Here is a 17,218-nt window from a genome sequence, read left to right on the forward strand (position 1 = left end):
TACATTTACAGGACAAGAAAGGATTAAAAATTGGATAATACAATCAGTCTTTACTGGAGGTTTTCAGAAAACTGCATGTTTTTGTCTGTTAAATTAGGAGTTGATGGTATTGGTTAATCTTTGGTTGAACCATGATTTAAAGCTTTAAATAAAATGTTTTTTAAAAATGCCTCTTTGGCCCCTATTGGAAAATATATTTGGCATGATAATATAAGTGACTAAATTATTTTAAAATTCTATATTAGCTTTCTATGTTTCTGGCAGTTGATTTACCTTCCAAAATTAAGACTAACATTAAAACGAGTTTCTAGGATCATGCTGAAATTATAGAAAATCAACAATGGTGACCTGTAAGAACAGAGGTATATCTGCAATAACAGATTCTCCCTCCCTCCCTTCCTTCTAAATAGAGCAGACAGCCATTTTTATGAAAATTTAAGTGAGAGAAACTTGCTGAACTCCTTCAAGAACTGAGATACTATGTAATCAAAATGGTGTGTCTAGGTAGAGTATGATGGTTAGAGAGAATCTGAGAAAAAAAATATATCCATCCATCAATGTGACCCCCCAAATTTACTGATACACAAAGAGGTGAACATACTCAAGTTTAGGAAGTTAGTAGAACTAAGTTGGAATCCATATGTATCGCCTCAGAGTTCAAAAGTTTTTACTTTACATGAAGCATTCTCATCTACTCCATGCATGTCTCTTAAAGCATATTTCAAGCTTTTTTTCCCCCCTACCATAATCAACTAGGATTTATTCCAGGAATTTGAGGTTGGTTTAACATCTGAAATATTTCAAGCTTTACAAAGTGTTAATTGTGGGAAAAGACAAATTTCATTAATTTTCTTCCAAATAAACTATTCCTATAAATAAGGTTATCTGTGCATAAATAAGTTATGAAGAATATTCTCCAATGCCTTCACTTTCACCTTGCACTTTTTGTTAAAAACATTGACCTTGTTTCATTCCTTTTATCTATATCTTATCTGCAAAAATGTCTTATTGTGTTAGTTGTTTATGGTGTTTAAATTATCAGAGTTTAAATGGTGCACTCAAAAAAGCTTTGCTGGGAATAATCTGACTTTTGTTGACTCATTTGACTGAAGATCTCCAAAACAGGGTGATTGTTAATATCAAAATGTCTTCTCCTCCCAGTGTCAAACATTTTTTTCTATTTCTTATGGGCAGCTAACATTGAAAAAAATTTTATAGAAAATTTATAGAATTTCTATCCACTTAGTTTGTTGTAACTAAAGAATCCCTTTTCGTATTTATTTTATTACTGGTTAACATTAAAATAAGGTCACTTTGATTTATGCATTAAAATCCATTTATCAGAATTTTTAGACATGCTTCTATCTCCTTTTTTTCCCTCCATTATCCTCAGATAGCACTGCCTGAAGGTGACTTCCCTGATTTAAAAGTGTAAAGTCAGAGGATTAAAATGAATTCATCTACTTTCTGGAAGAACGTGCTGTATTGGTGATGATAGAACATTTTAATATCTTAGTTCTCTTCTTACTGAAGTGTGAACTCCTAATTCCATTTTCCTCTTAGATAAACAGCTATGTGTTCTACAGTTTGCATAGATTTTCATCTTAGAGTCTACTCTGCATCAGATATTGAGATCTACCAAATCCTACTCTTTATTAATTTTTTTAAAATGTGGTTATGAATTAAGAGCCTCATTACTTAGACATTTATCAGTAACAGCACAAATGTAGAGAGTGAAGTCTAGTAATGCAGTTTGATGTCATCCATTTTGTCTAATCTCCATCTTTCTATGGTTCATACTTCTCTTCCCCATCACATCTTAATCTCCTTGGTGCGTGTCTGTCATTATGTGCCACTTTTACAGATGGGGAAACTAAGATTCAAGGAGGATAAGGAATCTGCCTGCAGCCACTGTTAATAATGGGGAGGCAGATTTACTCCAGAGCCCAAGTTCTGATTCCAACATTACTAACTCTGGGACCCTATGCAACAACTTAAATTCTCTTACCTTTATTGCCTTATCTGTTAAAGCAAGGTGAAATTGTACCTTCCTCATGAGGTTGTTGAAATAGTTAATAAATACTGATCGATAACTCATAACAGTAAAAGTCATTATAAAGATAATGGTGATAAAGATTATGATGGTGAAAATAGTAATGATGACAATGAAGATGGACTATGATTTCTAATATGATTAATATGTTGACTAGGCCAGATGATGTCTAAGAGAAGAAGTCTCAATCTGTGAAAAACAATGTTTCACCATTTTCGGTGAAGTCAGATTTAAGCTAAAAATGCAGTAAGGGCCTCTTGCTTTGTGACTGTAAACTGTCTGGGTTCCTTAGAAGAATTCTTCTTAAGAGAAAGCCTGCAGAAAAACATAAACTCAGAACCTTTGCTCCATAATGCTGAATGTCTACATAGAACTGATGCTATCTGTTTAGTAGTCACTATCAGTAGTAAGTGATGTCTGTAACATGCAAGGACAGCATATGTCTGCAGTATCTACAAGGCAGCTCCAGGAACCAAAAGATAATTAAACTTTAGACACACATATGTGAGCACATTCATTATATTCGGTTTAAAGAAATACTTTTCAGAGGAGGAAATTACCATAAGTCATACTGAAACTCCTTTCTTATAGTACAGCTCTAGGGGTCTGAAATATACTTAGAAACAATGGGAATTTTGAACTGACAAAGTTGAAACTTTCTATAGAAGAATGAATGAGTATTTGAACAGAGTTAGAAAATCATAATGACAGGGTACAAATAAGAAGGCAATCATTGTCTCTTCCTCTTCTCCTTCAAAACAGCCCAGACAGTCAGCCCATCCTTTGGACCTATTATAATGTCAGAGACGAACTTTTCTTGGAGTAAGGAATTTCAAAATAGTGTCATTATCATACATTGTGAAAGAGTAAGCACTAATATAATGGGACTATTATTAGAGGTAATTCTACCTTAGAATGTGGTGATAGCCACATTGTTTTCCTGAGATAATGCTGACAAATGTTTCTTGGGAGCTGTGGCACTACACTGGGCCGTCTGAGATTTGGTTAGTTGTGCATAAAATCATTAAAGGAAATTGAAAGCATTTTAAATAGCAAGTAGACAATTGACCAGGAGACCTTTAAATTATTGTGACATTCATCAGTTTACTATTTTGATGTGCATATAATTGTCTCCTCATGAAAAGATGGCTATATTAATATTTAATTGTCCCAAAGAAAGATTCAAATAGAGAACATGGATTTTAATTTTGCTTTTCCAACAAATATTTTAGTTAGGTATTTGAATACACACACATACACACATTCCCCACAGATATGTGTATTTTCATATTTAGTTTTAACTTTTAAATTTATGTTTTCACATTTTTAAAAAACAAACCTAAGAAAATAAGTCAATATTTATGTTCATAGTTATAGAATTATGTATAATAGTAAAATTTTTAAGTATCTAAAATAGACAAACATAATTATTTAGACAACCTCCCACATTAGCTTGGATCATCACTGGTAAAAAGTCAGATTCCTTGTAAGTTATTGGGGATGCCAAAGAAGCAAATTTCAGTTGAGTAAAGATGAGAATAAAGGTAACAGCCTTAGAATAACACCAGTTTTTTAGATGGGGCCAGTTTCTGGTGATTGTTATAGTCAAAATCTGAGAAACTGTACCAGTCCTCTTTTTAAAAAAATTAATCACTTGATAGATTTCTGAGAGGCATATATTAAATTCTCCCCAACATTACGTTTAATTCCTTTCACCTTTATTTTTGTTTTATATAACTGAAAATTTCTGTTGTTATATATGTTCATGATTATATATCTTTGTGGATTAAACCTTTTCATCCATATGGAAATATCTCTTATTCCTGCTTAATGCTCTTTACCATGAATTCTGTTTTATCTTATGTTAATACTTCCTCATCTCTTTTTTTCTTGTTATTATTAGTCCGGTATACCTTTTTAAATTCACTTCTTATCAACCTTTCTGTGTCATTTAGTTTTAGATGTGTCTGTTGTAAACAGGAATTTTGTTGTTCTGTTTTTTCTTTTATTGTTACACAGTATACAAGAGCCTCTATCTTTTAAGCAGGGAATTGTATCCATGTGAATTCATTATGATAACACATGTTTGAAACCATAATTTTATTTAAAATTATATTTTTCTTTTTCTTTTATCATATTCACCAGTTTTCTTCTCATTATTTTTAATGTTGTTCAAACATCTTATTTCTAGCCCTGTAGTAGCCACCCTGGAATCTTTAGCACACTGATCAATATATTGAATTGGTTATTTTCTATTATCTATATCCTTAGCTAATTAAGATAAAAACATTGACATGCTTTTAATTCCTTCATATGAACTTTCTCACTCCATCCTGCTTGATTCCTCATTGAGATAATTTGTGATCTCAGTTCAGTATTACTCATGTTTTACATTATACAGCAACAATTATTTTCATCATCACTATTCCTCATATTCAACTTTCTTTTGCTTTTTTTTTCTTTTTTGAATTAGAGTCTTACTGTCTTACTCTGTTGCCCAGGCTGGGGTGCAGTGGCACACTCATGGCCACCCCAGCATCAACCTGGGCTCCAACGATCCTTCCGCCTCAGTCTTCCAAGTAACCGGAACTACAGGCGTGCGCTACCACGCCCGGCTAATTTTTTTTTTATTTATTGTAAAGACGAGGTCTCTCTCACCAAGTTGCCTGGGTGGGTCTCAAACCTGCGGGCTCAGGCAATCCATACACCAAAGTGCTGGGATTACAGGCTGCGCCACTGAGCCCGGCCAAGACTTAGAACTTCTAAGCTAAGGATATTTGAATTAAATTATTCACTTTATCCTCTCACTACTCTGTTTTGTGCAACTATATAAAACAGATGTTGGACTTTATGAAATTATTTTCAAACCTCTTACTTTTTTTTTAACACTTTCTACCTCTGTGTTTATCAATGCTTTATTCTGGGAGATTTATTCCCCATTCATCTTCAGCTCTTAAATACATTACTTCACCTACATCTGCCATGCTATACAACCAACCTATTGATTAATTTTAAACATTCATGGTTTAAATTGTCAATATCTCCATTTGTTTACCTAATCAATGTATTCTTTAGGTCATGTAATATTGTCATTTGTGTAAGAATATTGATTATACTCAATACAGCCTTTTGTTTGCTCTACCATACATGTCTTCTAGGATATTCTTATTGTTGACTTTTGTCTTTTTTGGTGGTATAGATTTTCAGCAATGTAAACAGTGTATAATTATCCTTGGCTGTCTACTCACATTTGTGTTTGTGAATCTCTGTTTGCCTCCCAAGGGACACAGGTTCTGACTATGAGATCTTGCTTTAGGGAAACAGACTCAACCTTGCTGCCCATCTCTGTGCCAGGGCTTTGCCTTCTGGGTAGCACTAGCTACCTAGATCACAGTTTGCCTTTCTATTTTCAGTGCCTACGTTTACTACTTGATCTTGGAGACAAACGTGCTTATGTTGATCCCCACAATCATTGAGTAAGAAGTTCCTCAAGTGATCACTCTGGGGATTTTTTTTTTAATGATTCCTTATTGATTCTGCCTCTGTTAATGCACCTCAGCAACTATTTTATAGTTATCACATCTTGGTAACATTATTATGCAAAAAGTACATATTTTTGTAAGTCAGTTTTCTATAACTTCTTTTACCTGAATTTCTCAAGATTGACATTCTCTTTCCAGAGATTGATCATTATAAACCTATGGCTCTGTGGAGGTACTGAAAAAGTCTGATATTTAGCTGTTGTGAAAGAAAGTAGGGCAGAAAATGTGGAATTAAGTCTTTGTCTATGAATTCAGTTTGAATTAAAAGTAGCGAACATGAATATTCTGAAATACGAGAACTAGAGATTTTGATGCGCATGAAAAACATTGACACAGTGACAGATTAGTGCTCCTCGTGAGAAGCAGATGAAGAGATAAATTGGTCAACATTACTCTTACTTTGCAGTACAACCCCATCAATTCCCAAGACACGATTTTCAGTGTAATTTGCAATGATGTGTGAGGGACTTCAATTCTCATCTTTACTCTCATTCATTTAGTCAAGAAACACTTATTAAGTACTGGTTATGAACCAAGTGCTTTGGATACTTTATAACATTCAGAATTCCATGTAAAATGCCTTTGCTGCAGAAGAATTTATATTCTAGTAAGATTAAAAAAATGACTATTTCCTAAGCACCATCATGTGTGTGTTGTGTGCAGGTAATATCTGCCTATCTATCTATATGTATTCTCACAGCAATCGTATAAATATTGTTAACCCCAAAAGGTCACTAAAACTCAGAAAGGCTAAGCAATTTAACGAAGGCCCTATGTTGCCAAAATGCTAAACTAAGCCTGTTTAACTGCAGAACTCATGATCTTGCCACTAAGCAGCTCTTCTTCCACATTTGGCACAAGACAGATGACAAACTTGCACACCACTTAATTTCTCTTGTCTCTGTACACATGGAAGTTGGATCAGATGATTTCTTTCTCTTTTTTTTGAGTTGGAGTCTCACTCTGTCACCCATGCTGGAGGGCAATAACACACTCTCTGCCACCGCAGCCTCAACCTGCTGAACTCAGGTGATCCTTCCACCTCAGCCTTTCAAGTAGCTGGAACTACAGGCATGCACCGAGACCAAATGGTTTCTAAGGTGCTTCTCAGCTTTCAAGCTTTTACGCATTTGATGTGTTCACTGTTGTTTTACCAACACACAGCAGATGGCAGTATGAAGCAAGGACCAGCTAATCTAGTTTTTTTCTCTTTGGGCTCCTATTGTTCCATAATTATTTATTTCCATTTCTGTTATTAGACATTACATAGTCACTACAAATGTGAAAACATTCTTATACAATAATGTATTCTGTGAAGCATACTTTAACGTATGTGTTAAAAATACATAGATGTGCATTATCTTTATCAATATCTGTAAATAACCTAAATATGAAAATGGGACCATAATATTGTTGATATTTTAAATATCCAAAAATCAGAAGATTAAAGTTATGGCTTCAAAATGTAGACATACATAAAAATGCATATCATTAATGTATACTGTATATCATACATATAATATACATAAGCATGCATACATAAATATACATAGCAATGCATAGTTTAAAAAATATGTGCCAAAACACATAGTGTATTATTTATTCACTTACTGAGCAACTACTTATTAAACATTATTACAAGTCTAGAGATACAGTAGAAAACAACAACTAATACTGCCCTCATTGGACCTATATTCCATTGAGGAGGCAATGATTGAATAAAAAGAGAGAACATTTGTATTTACAGTATGGCATATAGTATATGCAAAGGAGGAAAAATAAGGAAGAGGAATTTTTTTTTTTTTGAGTTGGAGTCTCACTCTGTTGCCCAGACTGGAGTGCAGTGGCCGCTCCCGGCCACCACAGCCTTGGCCTGCTGGACTCCGGCGATCCTTCCGCCTCAGCCTTCCAAGTAGCTGGAACCACAGGTGCGCGCTACCACACCCAGCTAATTTTTTTTTATTTACTGTAGAGATGAGGTCTCGCCAAATTGCCCAGGCAGGTCTCGAACCGGCGGGCTCAGGCAATTCACTCACCTCGGCCTCCCAAAGCGCGGGATTACAGACTGAGCCACCGAGCCCGGCCGGAAGAGGAATATTTCTATGTGGGATGGAGGGTATGCTTTGATAGTATTACATATACATGTATAACATTTATTATGTATTTCACATAAAGCTTTATAATAAGAACTAATTGGAGAGTGTTAAAGATATATGAAACACTATCTTTTTAATTTAAATGAGAATCATTTAATTTAAAAAAGCAAGACAGAACCTAAGTACTAGATTGCGTGGCGTAGAAGATTTCTGCAGATTATCAGATCAAGGACAATAATATTTGGAATGCTGACGCTGAACCTTAAAAGACTGAGTAAGCTTTAGATCTATAAGGACATTTCCAGGTGAGTGAAACTACATTTCAAAAGATTTGGATTTGAGAATAAATTAAAAAAATGTCTCTTCTACATCTTATATATTCATATAAATAAGAGACTTTTCTGCTAGGCAACATTGCCTTAGCCAAGTTTATATGTAGACTTTTGAGCTTAAGAGACAAAGTTATTCTTCCATAGCAAGAGTAAAAACAACCCTTCACAGATTGCAGCAAGCTCCAGTATTGAATACCGAGAGGATAATAAATACAGCATTGCTTCAGTGATTTTGCTATGCTATGTATGCTAGCCATTGGTTTCCTTTCATTAGAGACATTCTCTGTGTCTGTCACCTAGAAGAGACTTCTGTATGGATACTACACTTATTCATAACATACAGGCTCTGAGTTTCTAATTTTCTATGTTTTTTAGTTGATGTATCTGTCCAAACTTTAAAAAGCAATAAATATATTCAGAGAAAAAAAAACCAAAAGAAAAAAATATATATATATATATATTCAGAGGAGTGTTTTCAAAGGGAATGTGTATAGATAATAATATGGATATACACATATATATTACAAACAGATATAATAGAAGATATATATTATATACATATAGATATATATATGCACATGTATTATATCCATTGGTAATAAATGCAAAGGAGAAAAATAAAATAAGGCTCCTTGTCAGCTTCCCCAATAGCTACCAAGTTTATTCCACAATTAGTCCAGTTACCATCTGGATGTGGATGTGAACCAGGAAGATGCTTAAGCACACTGGGCTTAGATTAGTCTAGAAAACCCCTTGAAAATAAAATGGCTCTGTAGCTTCTCTGGAGGTCTTCCAGGTCGGTCAGTATATTTAAAAACAGATCAGACCCTGCAGAGAGTTTATGTACATCACAATTTCTAGCTGGACCCTGAGGTCTTAATCTTCTCTGGAAATCTTCAGACTATACAAGGCCTCAGACTACTGCCCCACATGACAGTTGGTTTCAATGATGAATTAATATCCCATGGTTTCTGAAGCTGTTTGCGTATGTGTACTAGTTGTGAGCTTCCTTTGGAATTACTGTCCAAGGAAGACCAAGTGGTCATACAGAGCTGACAGGCTCTACCAACATGTGGTGGCCACAAAAATGTACCCCCACATCTCTTGCTGCAGGATCATAATTGTCTGAAAGCCAATTGCTGACCACCCTGGATCTGCCACCACACTTGTGTCAAGTTTTGTGTTTTCCACATTCTGCATCCAGCCAGTGACTAAGTACATGAGAAATACGAAACAGACAGGCCTAGAGAACTGTGGGACCTCTTCTGAGAGAGATTTTGACTCGTGGATCACCCGTCAGTCTGCCCAACCCAATCTTAGAAATGCCTTGCTTCTGAGGCCCCTCTTTCCTTCCCCTCTTCTCCCACAGGGTCAGAGGAGCAATGTGGTCTAAATGCTCCCCCTACCCCACACCTTCTTCTGTTCCCTTCACCATAACTCTCCTGTGTATCTCACCTCATTTTGGTGTCCTGGCAGATCTGAATTAACATATCACATGAATATGTATCTATCTTTAATGGGAAGACAATCAACCCTCTATTTTTCCTCTCCTTTGCATTTATACACCCTTTACAGAAGCATAGACCTTATGTGAAAAGTTAACATGTGAAAAAAAGCATGTGAAAATTATCTTTGATTAATATCAAATCAACCCCTAGCCGGGCTCGGTGGCTCAGCCTATAATCCCGCATTTTGGGAGGCTGAGGTGAATGGATTGCCTGAGCCCGCGGTTTCGAGACCCACCTGGGCAACTTGGCAAGACTTCATCTCTACAATAAATCAAAAAATTAGCCGGGCATGGTAGTGCATGCCTGTAGTTCCAGCTACTTGGAAGGCTGAGGCGGAAGGATCGCCGGAGCCCAGCAGGTCGACGCTGCGGTGGCCGGGAGCGGCCACTGCACTCCAGTCTGGGCGACAGAGTGAGACTCCAACTCAAATAAATATATATATATCAAATCAACCCTGACAACAGTGGGGTGAAGATGATGAATCCAACTGCATTCCTCATTTTTAAAATTTATGACAATGTAATTCTAAGGGATCCAAATATTCTGATATTTTTCCTAAATTTTTATGATGGCCCATTTAACTGTCACCTTTGAAGGCATCAGGGACACACACATATCCCATCATTCTGTGATAGCATTAGCTGTTCACCAAAGGTTGCCAACCTTCCCTCAGAGCACACAGTAGAATTACACTTTTTGATTCTTTTGAAGTCAGATGTAGGCTAGGTGCGTTGGCTCATACCTGCAATCCCAGAAATTTGGAAGGCCAAGGCAGGAGAACCACTTGAGCCTAGGAGTTCAAGACTAGACTGGGCAATGTAGGGAGAGCTCATCTCTACAATAAAAAAAATTTAAAAATTGCCAGGTGTGGTGGCACATGCCCGTAGTACTAGCTACTAGGAAGGCTGAGGTGGAAGGATCACCTCAGTCCAAGAGGTAGAGGCTGCAATGAGCCCTGATCATGCCACTGCACTACAGCCTGGGCTTATAGAGTAAGACTCTGACTCAAAAAAAAAGTTAGATGTGACCATGAGACTTTCTCTGGCCAATGAAATATAAACAGAAATGTCATGTCACTGCAGAGAAGAAATATTAAGAGCCACTGCGCTGCCCATAATCTCTTCCCACTACTGTGGTTGGTGAACATGGAAACACGACCAGATCAAACTCTTGCCGACCTGTGTTCTTCAGTGACCATGGTGACCAGAGCCCCTGTGCCAACCTCATTGTTCATGTCATGTGAGCAAGAACCAAATTTGCATTTGAAATTATTTACCCAGTGTATGCTAACCTATATCTTCCTCCCTAAAATACTCTTGAGAACAGAAAATATCCCATCAACTTTCTGTTCCCAAAGCACACAAAATAATACCTTAGTTTAAATACTAAATGAAAGATTGTCTAAATCATAAAATTACTCTCAACTTGATTCAAAGTTTTAGTGCTTACCTCCTAAATATAAAAAGAGAGTCTTCTCTTAACCATTCTAGGAATATGCATTTTCTAACGCTAGTGCTCAAGTATGCACTGAAGAAAACATCCATTTTCTTTGAGTAACATTTAATTAAAGAAGAGATATTATGAAAAATTTGATACTGTGACTGAACTCAACCAAGTTTTAAATGGTACCAAGTATGAACTATCCCAATTCAGATTAGCATCATTATCACCTTAGATGTGTTTGGAATTTTTTTTTTTTTGTACCTTCAATGGAACATCTAATAAAACAATTGAAAACAGTTGCAGGGAATTTTTGATTTATTAAATTCATCGTGGCCTGTATTTCGCCTGTACGTAAACCACTTATGTGCTCAATCCTGACTTGTACCTCACATCTTTAAAATAAAATAAAAATTAAATATTTACAGGGAATTTTCAGTTCATTAAATTCATCCTAATACTTGAACCAGTATTTTCTGCTCTTCCTAAAGGATTGACCCATTCCTGTTGTCCCTCTATATCTATTGTGTAGTTATGACTTACACCTGTTGATTATCTATAGCAATCTACCTGGAACTATTAGATGAACTGTGATCTTATCCATACAGAGTAGAGATTCTTTGCCCAACTTGGAAGAAGAAATATACACCTTCAAAATAAGACTAATGGCTGACTTTATGGCTTACTTACTTCATTTGGTGAACATCCTGAGAAGGTTTTTGATGAAAACCTTTGAGAAAAAATTAATTTTAAAAGGATTCACATTATGAGAGACTTGGGGGTGTTTTCCTTCTTTGCCAATGCAGTATCACTCATGAGGATCCCATGGTATCAACTCCATGGTACTTCCACCCAGAAAATCTTCAGAGGACAGATATTTAAAGCTAAAGGATAAGAGAACAAGCAAGAACCAGCAGAGAAAGTTCCATACTCTACAAAACAAGTGGCAAAACCAGCTGATGACAAATGGCATGGAAATACCAGGGAGGCAGTTACACTTCCCTTTGATCTCACCCCTAATGGTTGTCAGAATGTTCTCTGCTTAAGAGAATTAAAGAGTTATGAACTTACTTTTTAGATTTCGAGCATATATTTGCTTCAAAGCAACCAAGACATTGCAAAATCACTTTTAAGTCTTAGCTACATTTACAGAATCCACATAAAAGTAAAAATTCCATATTTTAACTGTATTTTAATTATATGATGCCAAACACCAGACTTTTCCCATCATTCCAGGAATAAGATAAAGAGAAAAATGGAGTAGCCAAGCTCAAGTGGTGTGATATGCCTTTGGATTTTGCCTGGTGGCTTGGCAACTCAAAATTTATCTACAGCCAAGCGCAGTGCCTCATGCCTGCAATCCCAGCACTTTGGGAGGCAGAGGCAAGAAGATTACCTGAGCCCATGGGTTTGAGACCAGCCTGGGCAACTTAGCAAGACCTTGTCTCTACAATAAATCAAAATAGTAGCCCGGGTGTGGTGGCACACTCCTGTGGTTCCAGCTACTTGGAAGGCTGAGAAAGAAGGATCATCTGAGCCCATCAGTTCAAGGTTGTGGTAGCCTTGAGCATGCCACTGCACTTCAGGCTGGGTGACCCAGGGAGTCTCTGATTAAAAAAAAAAAAAAACTTATTTACATTCGTGGACTTAAGGAGGCTGACTTTAAAAGAAACTCTACTGTGGTTTCAAGGACACAGACTATTTGGAAAATGAAAGTCATATTGGTATGAAGGGAAAAAAAGGAAGATGGAAATGACATATAACAACACATTCTGATAAATCTAATTAGATATGACAACAGATGATAAAAGGACGAGCCGTCCCCATAAAGAGTGATGAGGAAGAAAGTGCCACAGTAGAACTTCAGTCTTGAATCAAAGTCTCTAAGTGTTCTTTAGAAAATGTTTCAAGAGCTACCTGCTGTTTTTGTCAGGGTTTAGTAATGATTTCACATCTTTCCGAGATAAGAGGCAAGTGATCTCATCTCTCCACCTCCCCACTTGAGTTCATAGATTAAAGTAATAAACATGCAATGCAATATAAATTAATGTTTTAGAGTTCTGTGTGCTATATTCTATTTCTCCAGAGCAGGTGACAGACAGAATATCCTGTGAGCATTAACCTGTTTAAAAATGTAGATCACAGTAAATGGAACATTACTAAGATTTTTGAAACTATACTAGTTTTCACTAAGTTTTGATAAAGTGGAGAGAATTCCATATTAGCAATAATAAGACTTGCTTTTGATTTCAACTCTAGACTTTGCTAAAGTTATTCTAACTTCTATGAACCTTAACTTATTTTCCATAAAGTGAGGATGAAAATAACACCTACCCTACATATACCTCACAAGTATCCTCTGAAGAACAAATAAAATCTGTAAATAAAAGTATTTGCATATTGTAAAACTCTATACATGTCTAAGGAGTTATTATAGAAATATGCATATAATATCAATACTTGCTCTCCCAGCTTGAAATTTATAGCTTTTTTCTTCAAAAATTTCCAAAACATAGAATTGAAATATTAGCCTATTTTGCCCCCACAGAGTATGGCTGTGTGTGCATAGAAAAACATGGCAAGAGAGAGGTATGGGAACTTGGCAATGGATTCCCCTACTTAGGCATGTGAGCAAGAGAGTTACTTTTCACACTTTATTGTAATTGTTTATTTAACTATCTGTGTCCTCTGCTAGAGCAGGAATAATAACTGTCTTTAAAACCATTGTATCTCCAGCACTAAGCACAGGATCTGTACAGATTAAGCCCTTAATAATTAAGAAAGAAGAAGTGAATGAAAAGATGGATGGATGATTGAATAAGTGAGTGGATAGGTGAGTGAGTGGTTAGGTGGATGAATGGATGAGTGCATAGATGTGTAGATGGATACGTGGATGATGCGTGGTTAGATATATGGATAAGTGGGTGGGTAGGTAGATGGATAGTTGGAGAAGTGAATGGGTAGGTGGATGAGTGGGTAAGTGACTGAATGGATGGAAGCACAGATGTGTAGATGGATAAATGGATGATGTATGGATGGCTGAATAGATGGATAAGCGGATGGATGGATGGATGGATGGATGGATGGATGGAAGGAAGGATGGGTGGATGGATGGATAAGCGGATGGATGGATGGATGGATGGAAGGAAGGATGGGTGGATGGATGGATAAGCGGATGGATGGATGGATGGATGGATGGATGGATGGATGGAAGGAAGGATGGGTGGATGGATGGATAAGCAGATGGATGGATGGATGGAAGGAAGGATGGGTGGATGGATGGATAAGCGGATGGATGGATGGATGGATGGATGGATGGAAGGAAGGATGGGTGGATAGATGGATAAGCGGATGGATGGATGGATGGATGAATGGAAGGAAGAATGGGTGGATAGATGGATAAGCGGATGGATGGATGGATGAATGGATGGAAGGAAGGATGGGTGGATAGATGGATAAGCGGATGGATGGATGGATGGAAGGAAGGGTGGGTGGATAGATGGATAAGCGGATGGATGGATGGATGGATGGAAGGAAGGATGGGTGGATAGATGGATAAGCGGATGGATGGATGGATGGAAGGAAGGAAGGATGGGTGGATAGATGGATAAGCGGATGGATAGATGGATGGATGGAAGGAAGGATGGGTGGATAGATGGATAGAAAATCCCAGAAGTAATCACAACTAAAGTCAGTGATAAAGTCAAAACCTAGTCCAAGCTCATGGTTCCAATGAGGTATCCTAACAGAGTTCAGGGCTGACACTTACCAGTGTGGTCCACAAGGCAGTCCACGTCTGAGGAGTCTGTCCTGGGTTGGCTGGAGATGGGAATTGAAAAGAGCAAGGAAGGCCTCAGACTTGGCAGAAGTGAACTCACAAACAGGACTAAGCCAGACGTCCCAGCTCCCAGAAGAAAGCTGGCATTCTTATCAGTTTATCAGAAAAGAAATTCCTAAGAGGACCGAGGCAAAAATCCCAGACTTATAAATTAGAACCCACAGGGAAGTCGGATTTGGGTCACAATTTTGAGAACAGGGATATGTGAGAGGCTGGGCTGAGGGAATCAGTTCAGAAACGCAGCGGCTTCAGTGTGACAACTAACATGAGTGCATTGGCAGCATGGGAGGAGGAGAGAGGAAGCCACTGAGTCAGGGTTGACTGGAGTATTCGGGCAGGGCTGAGTTGGCAGGAGGACAGCAACCATGAGCGTAGCTACACAGAACTACATATAGCCCAGGCCCTTGCTGGCATCTCTGTGACATGATCTTCTATGCCTGTATGTATCAAATTGTTAATTCTAATATGCCATTAAGAATTTCGTGTAAATTAATGGTTTGCCAAGGATAGAAACATTTGAAAGAGCTGTGTATACAAGTAGATCAATTTACAGAATATGTCTTATACTGAGGAAATTGTTATTTTAGAGATAGGGATAAAAGTCAGCTCTTTCTCAATCCCATGGTATCCTTTTTCTTCTGCTTTTGCCTTGACAGCTAATATTCAGACTTTCCGTAATTGTTTTCACTTATAGTCAAAATTGTCCTCACGCCCTCTCCTGGTTTGGTGCAGGATTAATCCAGCAGAAGTAAAGCTGATCAGGTCATGGATTTCAGATCTCTCAGTCCAACCACACTGTAGGATTTATTTGACTGTCAAAGAAAGAACAAAAATTATCAAAATCCCCCTTAAATTTTGCTTAGATTATTATATTTTGTGGGTGAGTGGGCAGGCCTTATGAAGATAAATGTCACTTCTGACCAAAAAAGAGTTGGCAAGCTGAATGCTTCATGCTTGGTTCATGCTGTGAAAAACTCCAAGTAATTTACAATCAATATGATACAAGATAAGTATAAAAGATAATATCTGAATTTCATTATTCTAAAATATCAAGAATGGGCTCTGAAGGCTTAGATTAGTATTTCAAATCTGGGAAATTACATTTCTTCAAAAACTCACACATTTTTTTAAGTGACTGAATAAGTGTTTTTATACACTCTCTGTGTTTTAATTCACAATTTTACATTGAACTTGTTTTTCTAATCAACTATTCAGATGAACATGCTACAGTTGGGATACATGGTCTCATTCTAATTCAAAAAGATATTTTTGCCCCTCATTAACTGTTCATGATCCAATTCTTGATTCGGATGAAGGTGATAGACAAGTTTTTTATAAAGTTAACCAGTGTCTTGAGACGTCTGATACAAGTGGACTAAAAGTAACATCAACATCCATTTCTGAGTCACATGGGGCTTGGTTTCTAGTTTGTCAACTTAGATTAGCATATATAACCTTTAAAATTATGTTTCGGGCTTGGTTCAGTGGCTCAGCCTATAATCCCAGCACTTTGGGAGGCCAAGGCAAGTGGATTGCCTGAGCCCGCGGATTTGAGACCAGCACGGGCAACTTAGTGAGACCTCGTCTCAACAAAAAATAAAAAATTAGTTGGGCGTCGTAGCATGTGCCTGTAGTTCCAGCTACTTGGAAGGCTGAGGCAGAAGGATTCCCAGAGCCCATAAGGTTGACACTGGGGTGACCGTGAGCATGCCACTACTCTCCAGCCTGGACAATGGAGTGAGACTCCAATTTAAAAAAAAAATTATGTTTCGGGCAACCCTCTTCAGGGCCCCTCCTGCTGCGGGAGTTTTTCTGTCTTCTTAATAAATTCCTGCTTTCTCAAAAAATAAAACAAAATTTTTTTCATAGCTAAATATTCTTCATAAGGTCTGGTCTGTTTCTTCTATCCATTATTGGCCACTTTACATAAAACTTGATCATGATGCAGGCAATGTGACACAACACAATATGTGGTCATAAGGAAGTCTCATTACATCTACCTTAGTGACATTTATCAAATATCTTTCCAAATAAAAATGTTTTAAATAATAAGCAGCTCCTTATTCCACTATTCACCATATACAGATTGATATGCGAATTATGCATATGTCATGATAGGTAAAAACAAACCATTTCGTTTATTTTAAGGTTAGCTTGAGAATTTCTGTAAAGACAGGAAAGTCTTGGAGTAGAATTTAGAAACAGTTACATAAACAACATGAAGTTGGGCTCGGTGGCTCAGCCTGTAATCCCAGCGCTTTGGGAGGCTGAGGTGAGTGGATTGCTGAGCCCGCGGGCAACTTGGCGACACCTCATCTCTACACAAAATAAAAATTAGAGCCAGGCTCGGTGGCTCAGCCTGTAATCCCGCGCCTTTGGGAGGCTGAGGTGAGTGGATTGCCTGAGCCC

General features: G+C 37.3%; 1 long non-coding RNA gene across 1 annotated transcript in view; it reads right to left on the reverse strand.

Moving 5' to 3' along the window:
- Positions 1–17,218, reverse strand: part of LOC103271744 — a 29,018-nt gene that overhangs the window by 8,279 nt on the left and 3,521 nt on the right. Inside the window, exon 2 of the long non-coding RNA XR_002482603.1 lies at positions 14,741–15,621. This is a non-coding gene — a long non-coding RNA (uncharacterized LOC103271744). The remainder of the gene's footprint in view (positions 1–14,740; positions 15,622–17,218) is intronic.

This window comes from Carlito syrichta, unplaced genomic scaffold, assembly GCF_000164805.1.
Source record: "Carlito syrichta isolate Samal-C Ts95f unplaced genomic scaffold, Tarsius_syrichta-2.0.1 Scaffold311871, whole genome shotgun sequence".
Taxonomy (NCBI): Eukaryota; Metazoa; Chordata; class Mammalia; order Primates; family Tarsiidae; genus Carlito; species Carlito syrichta.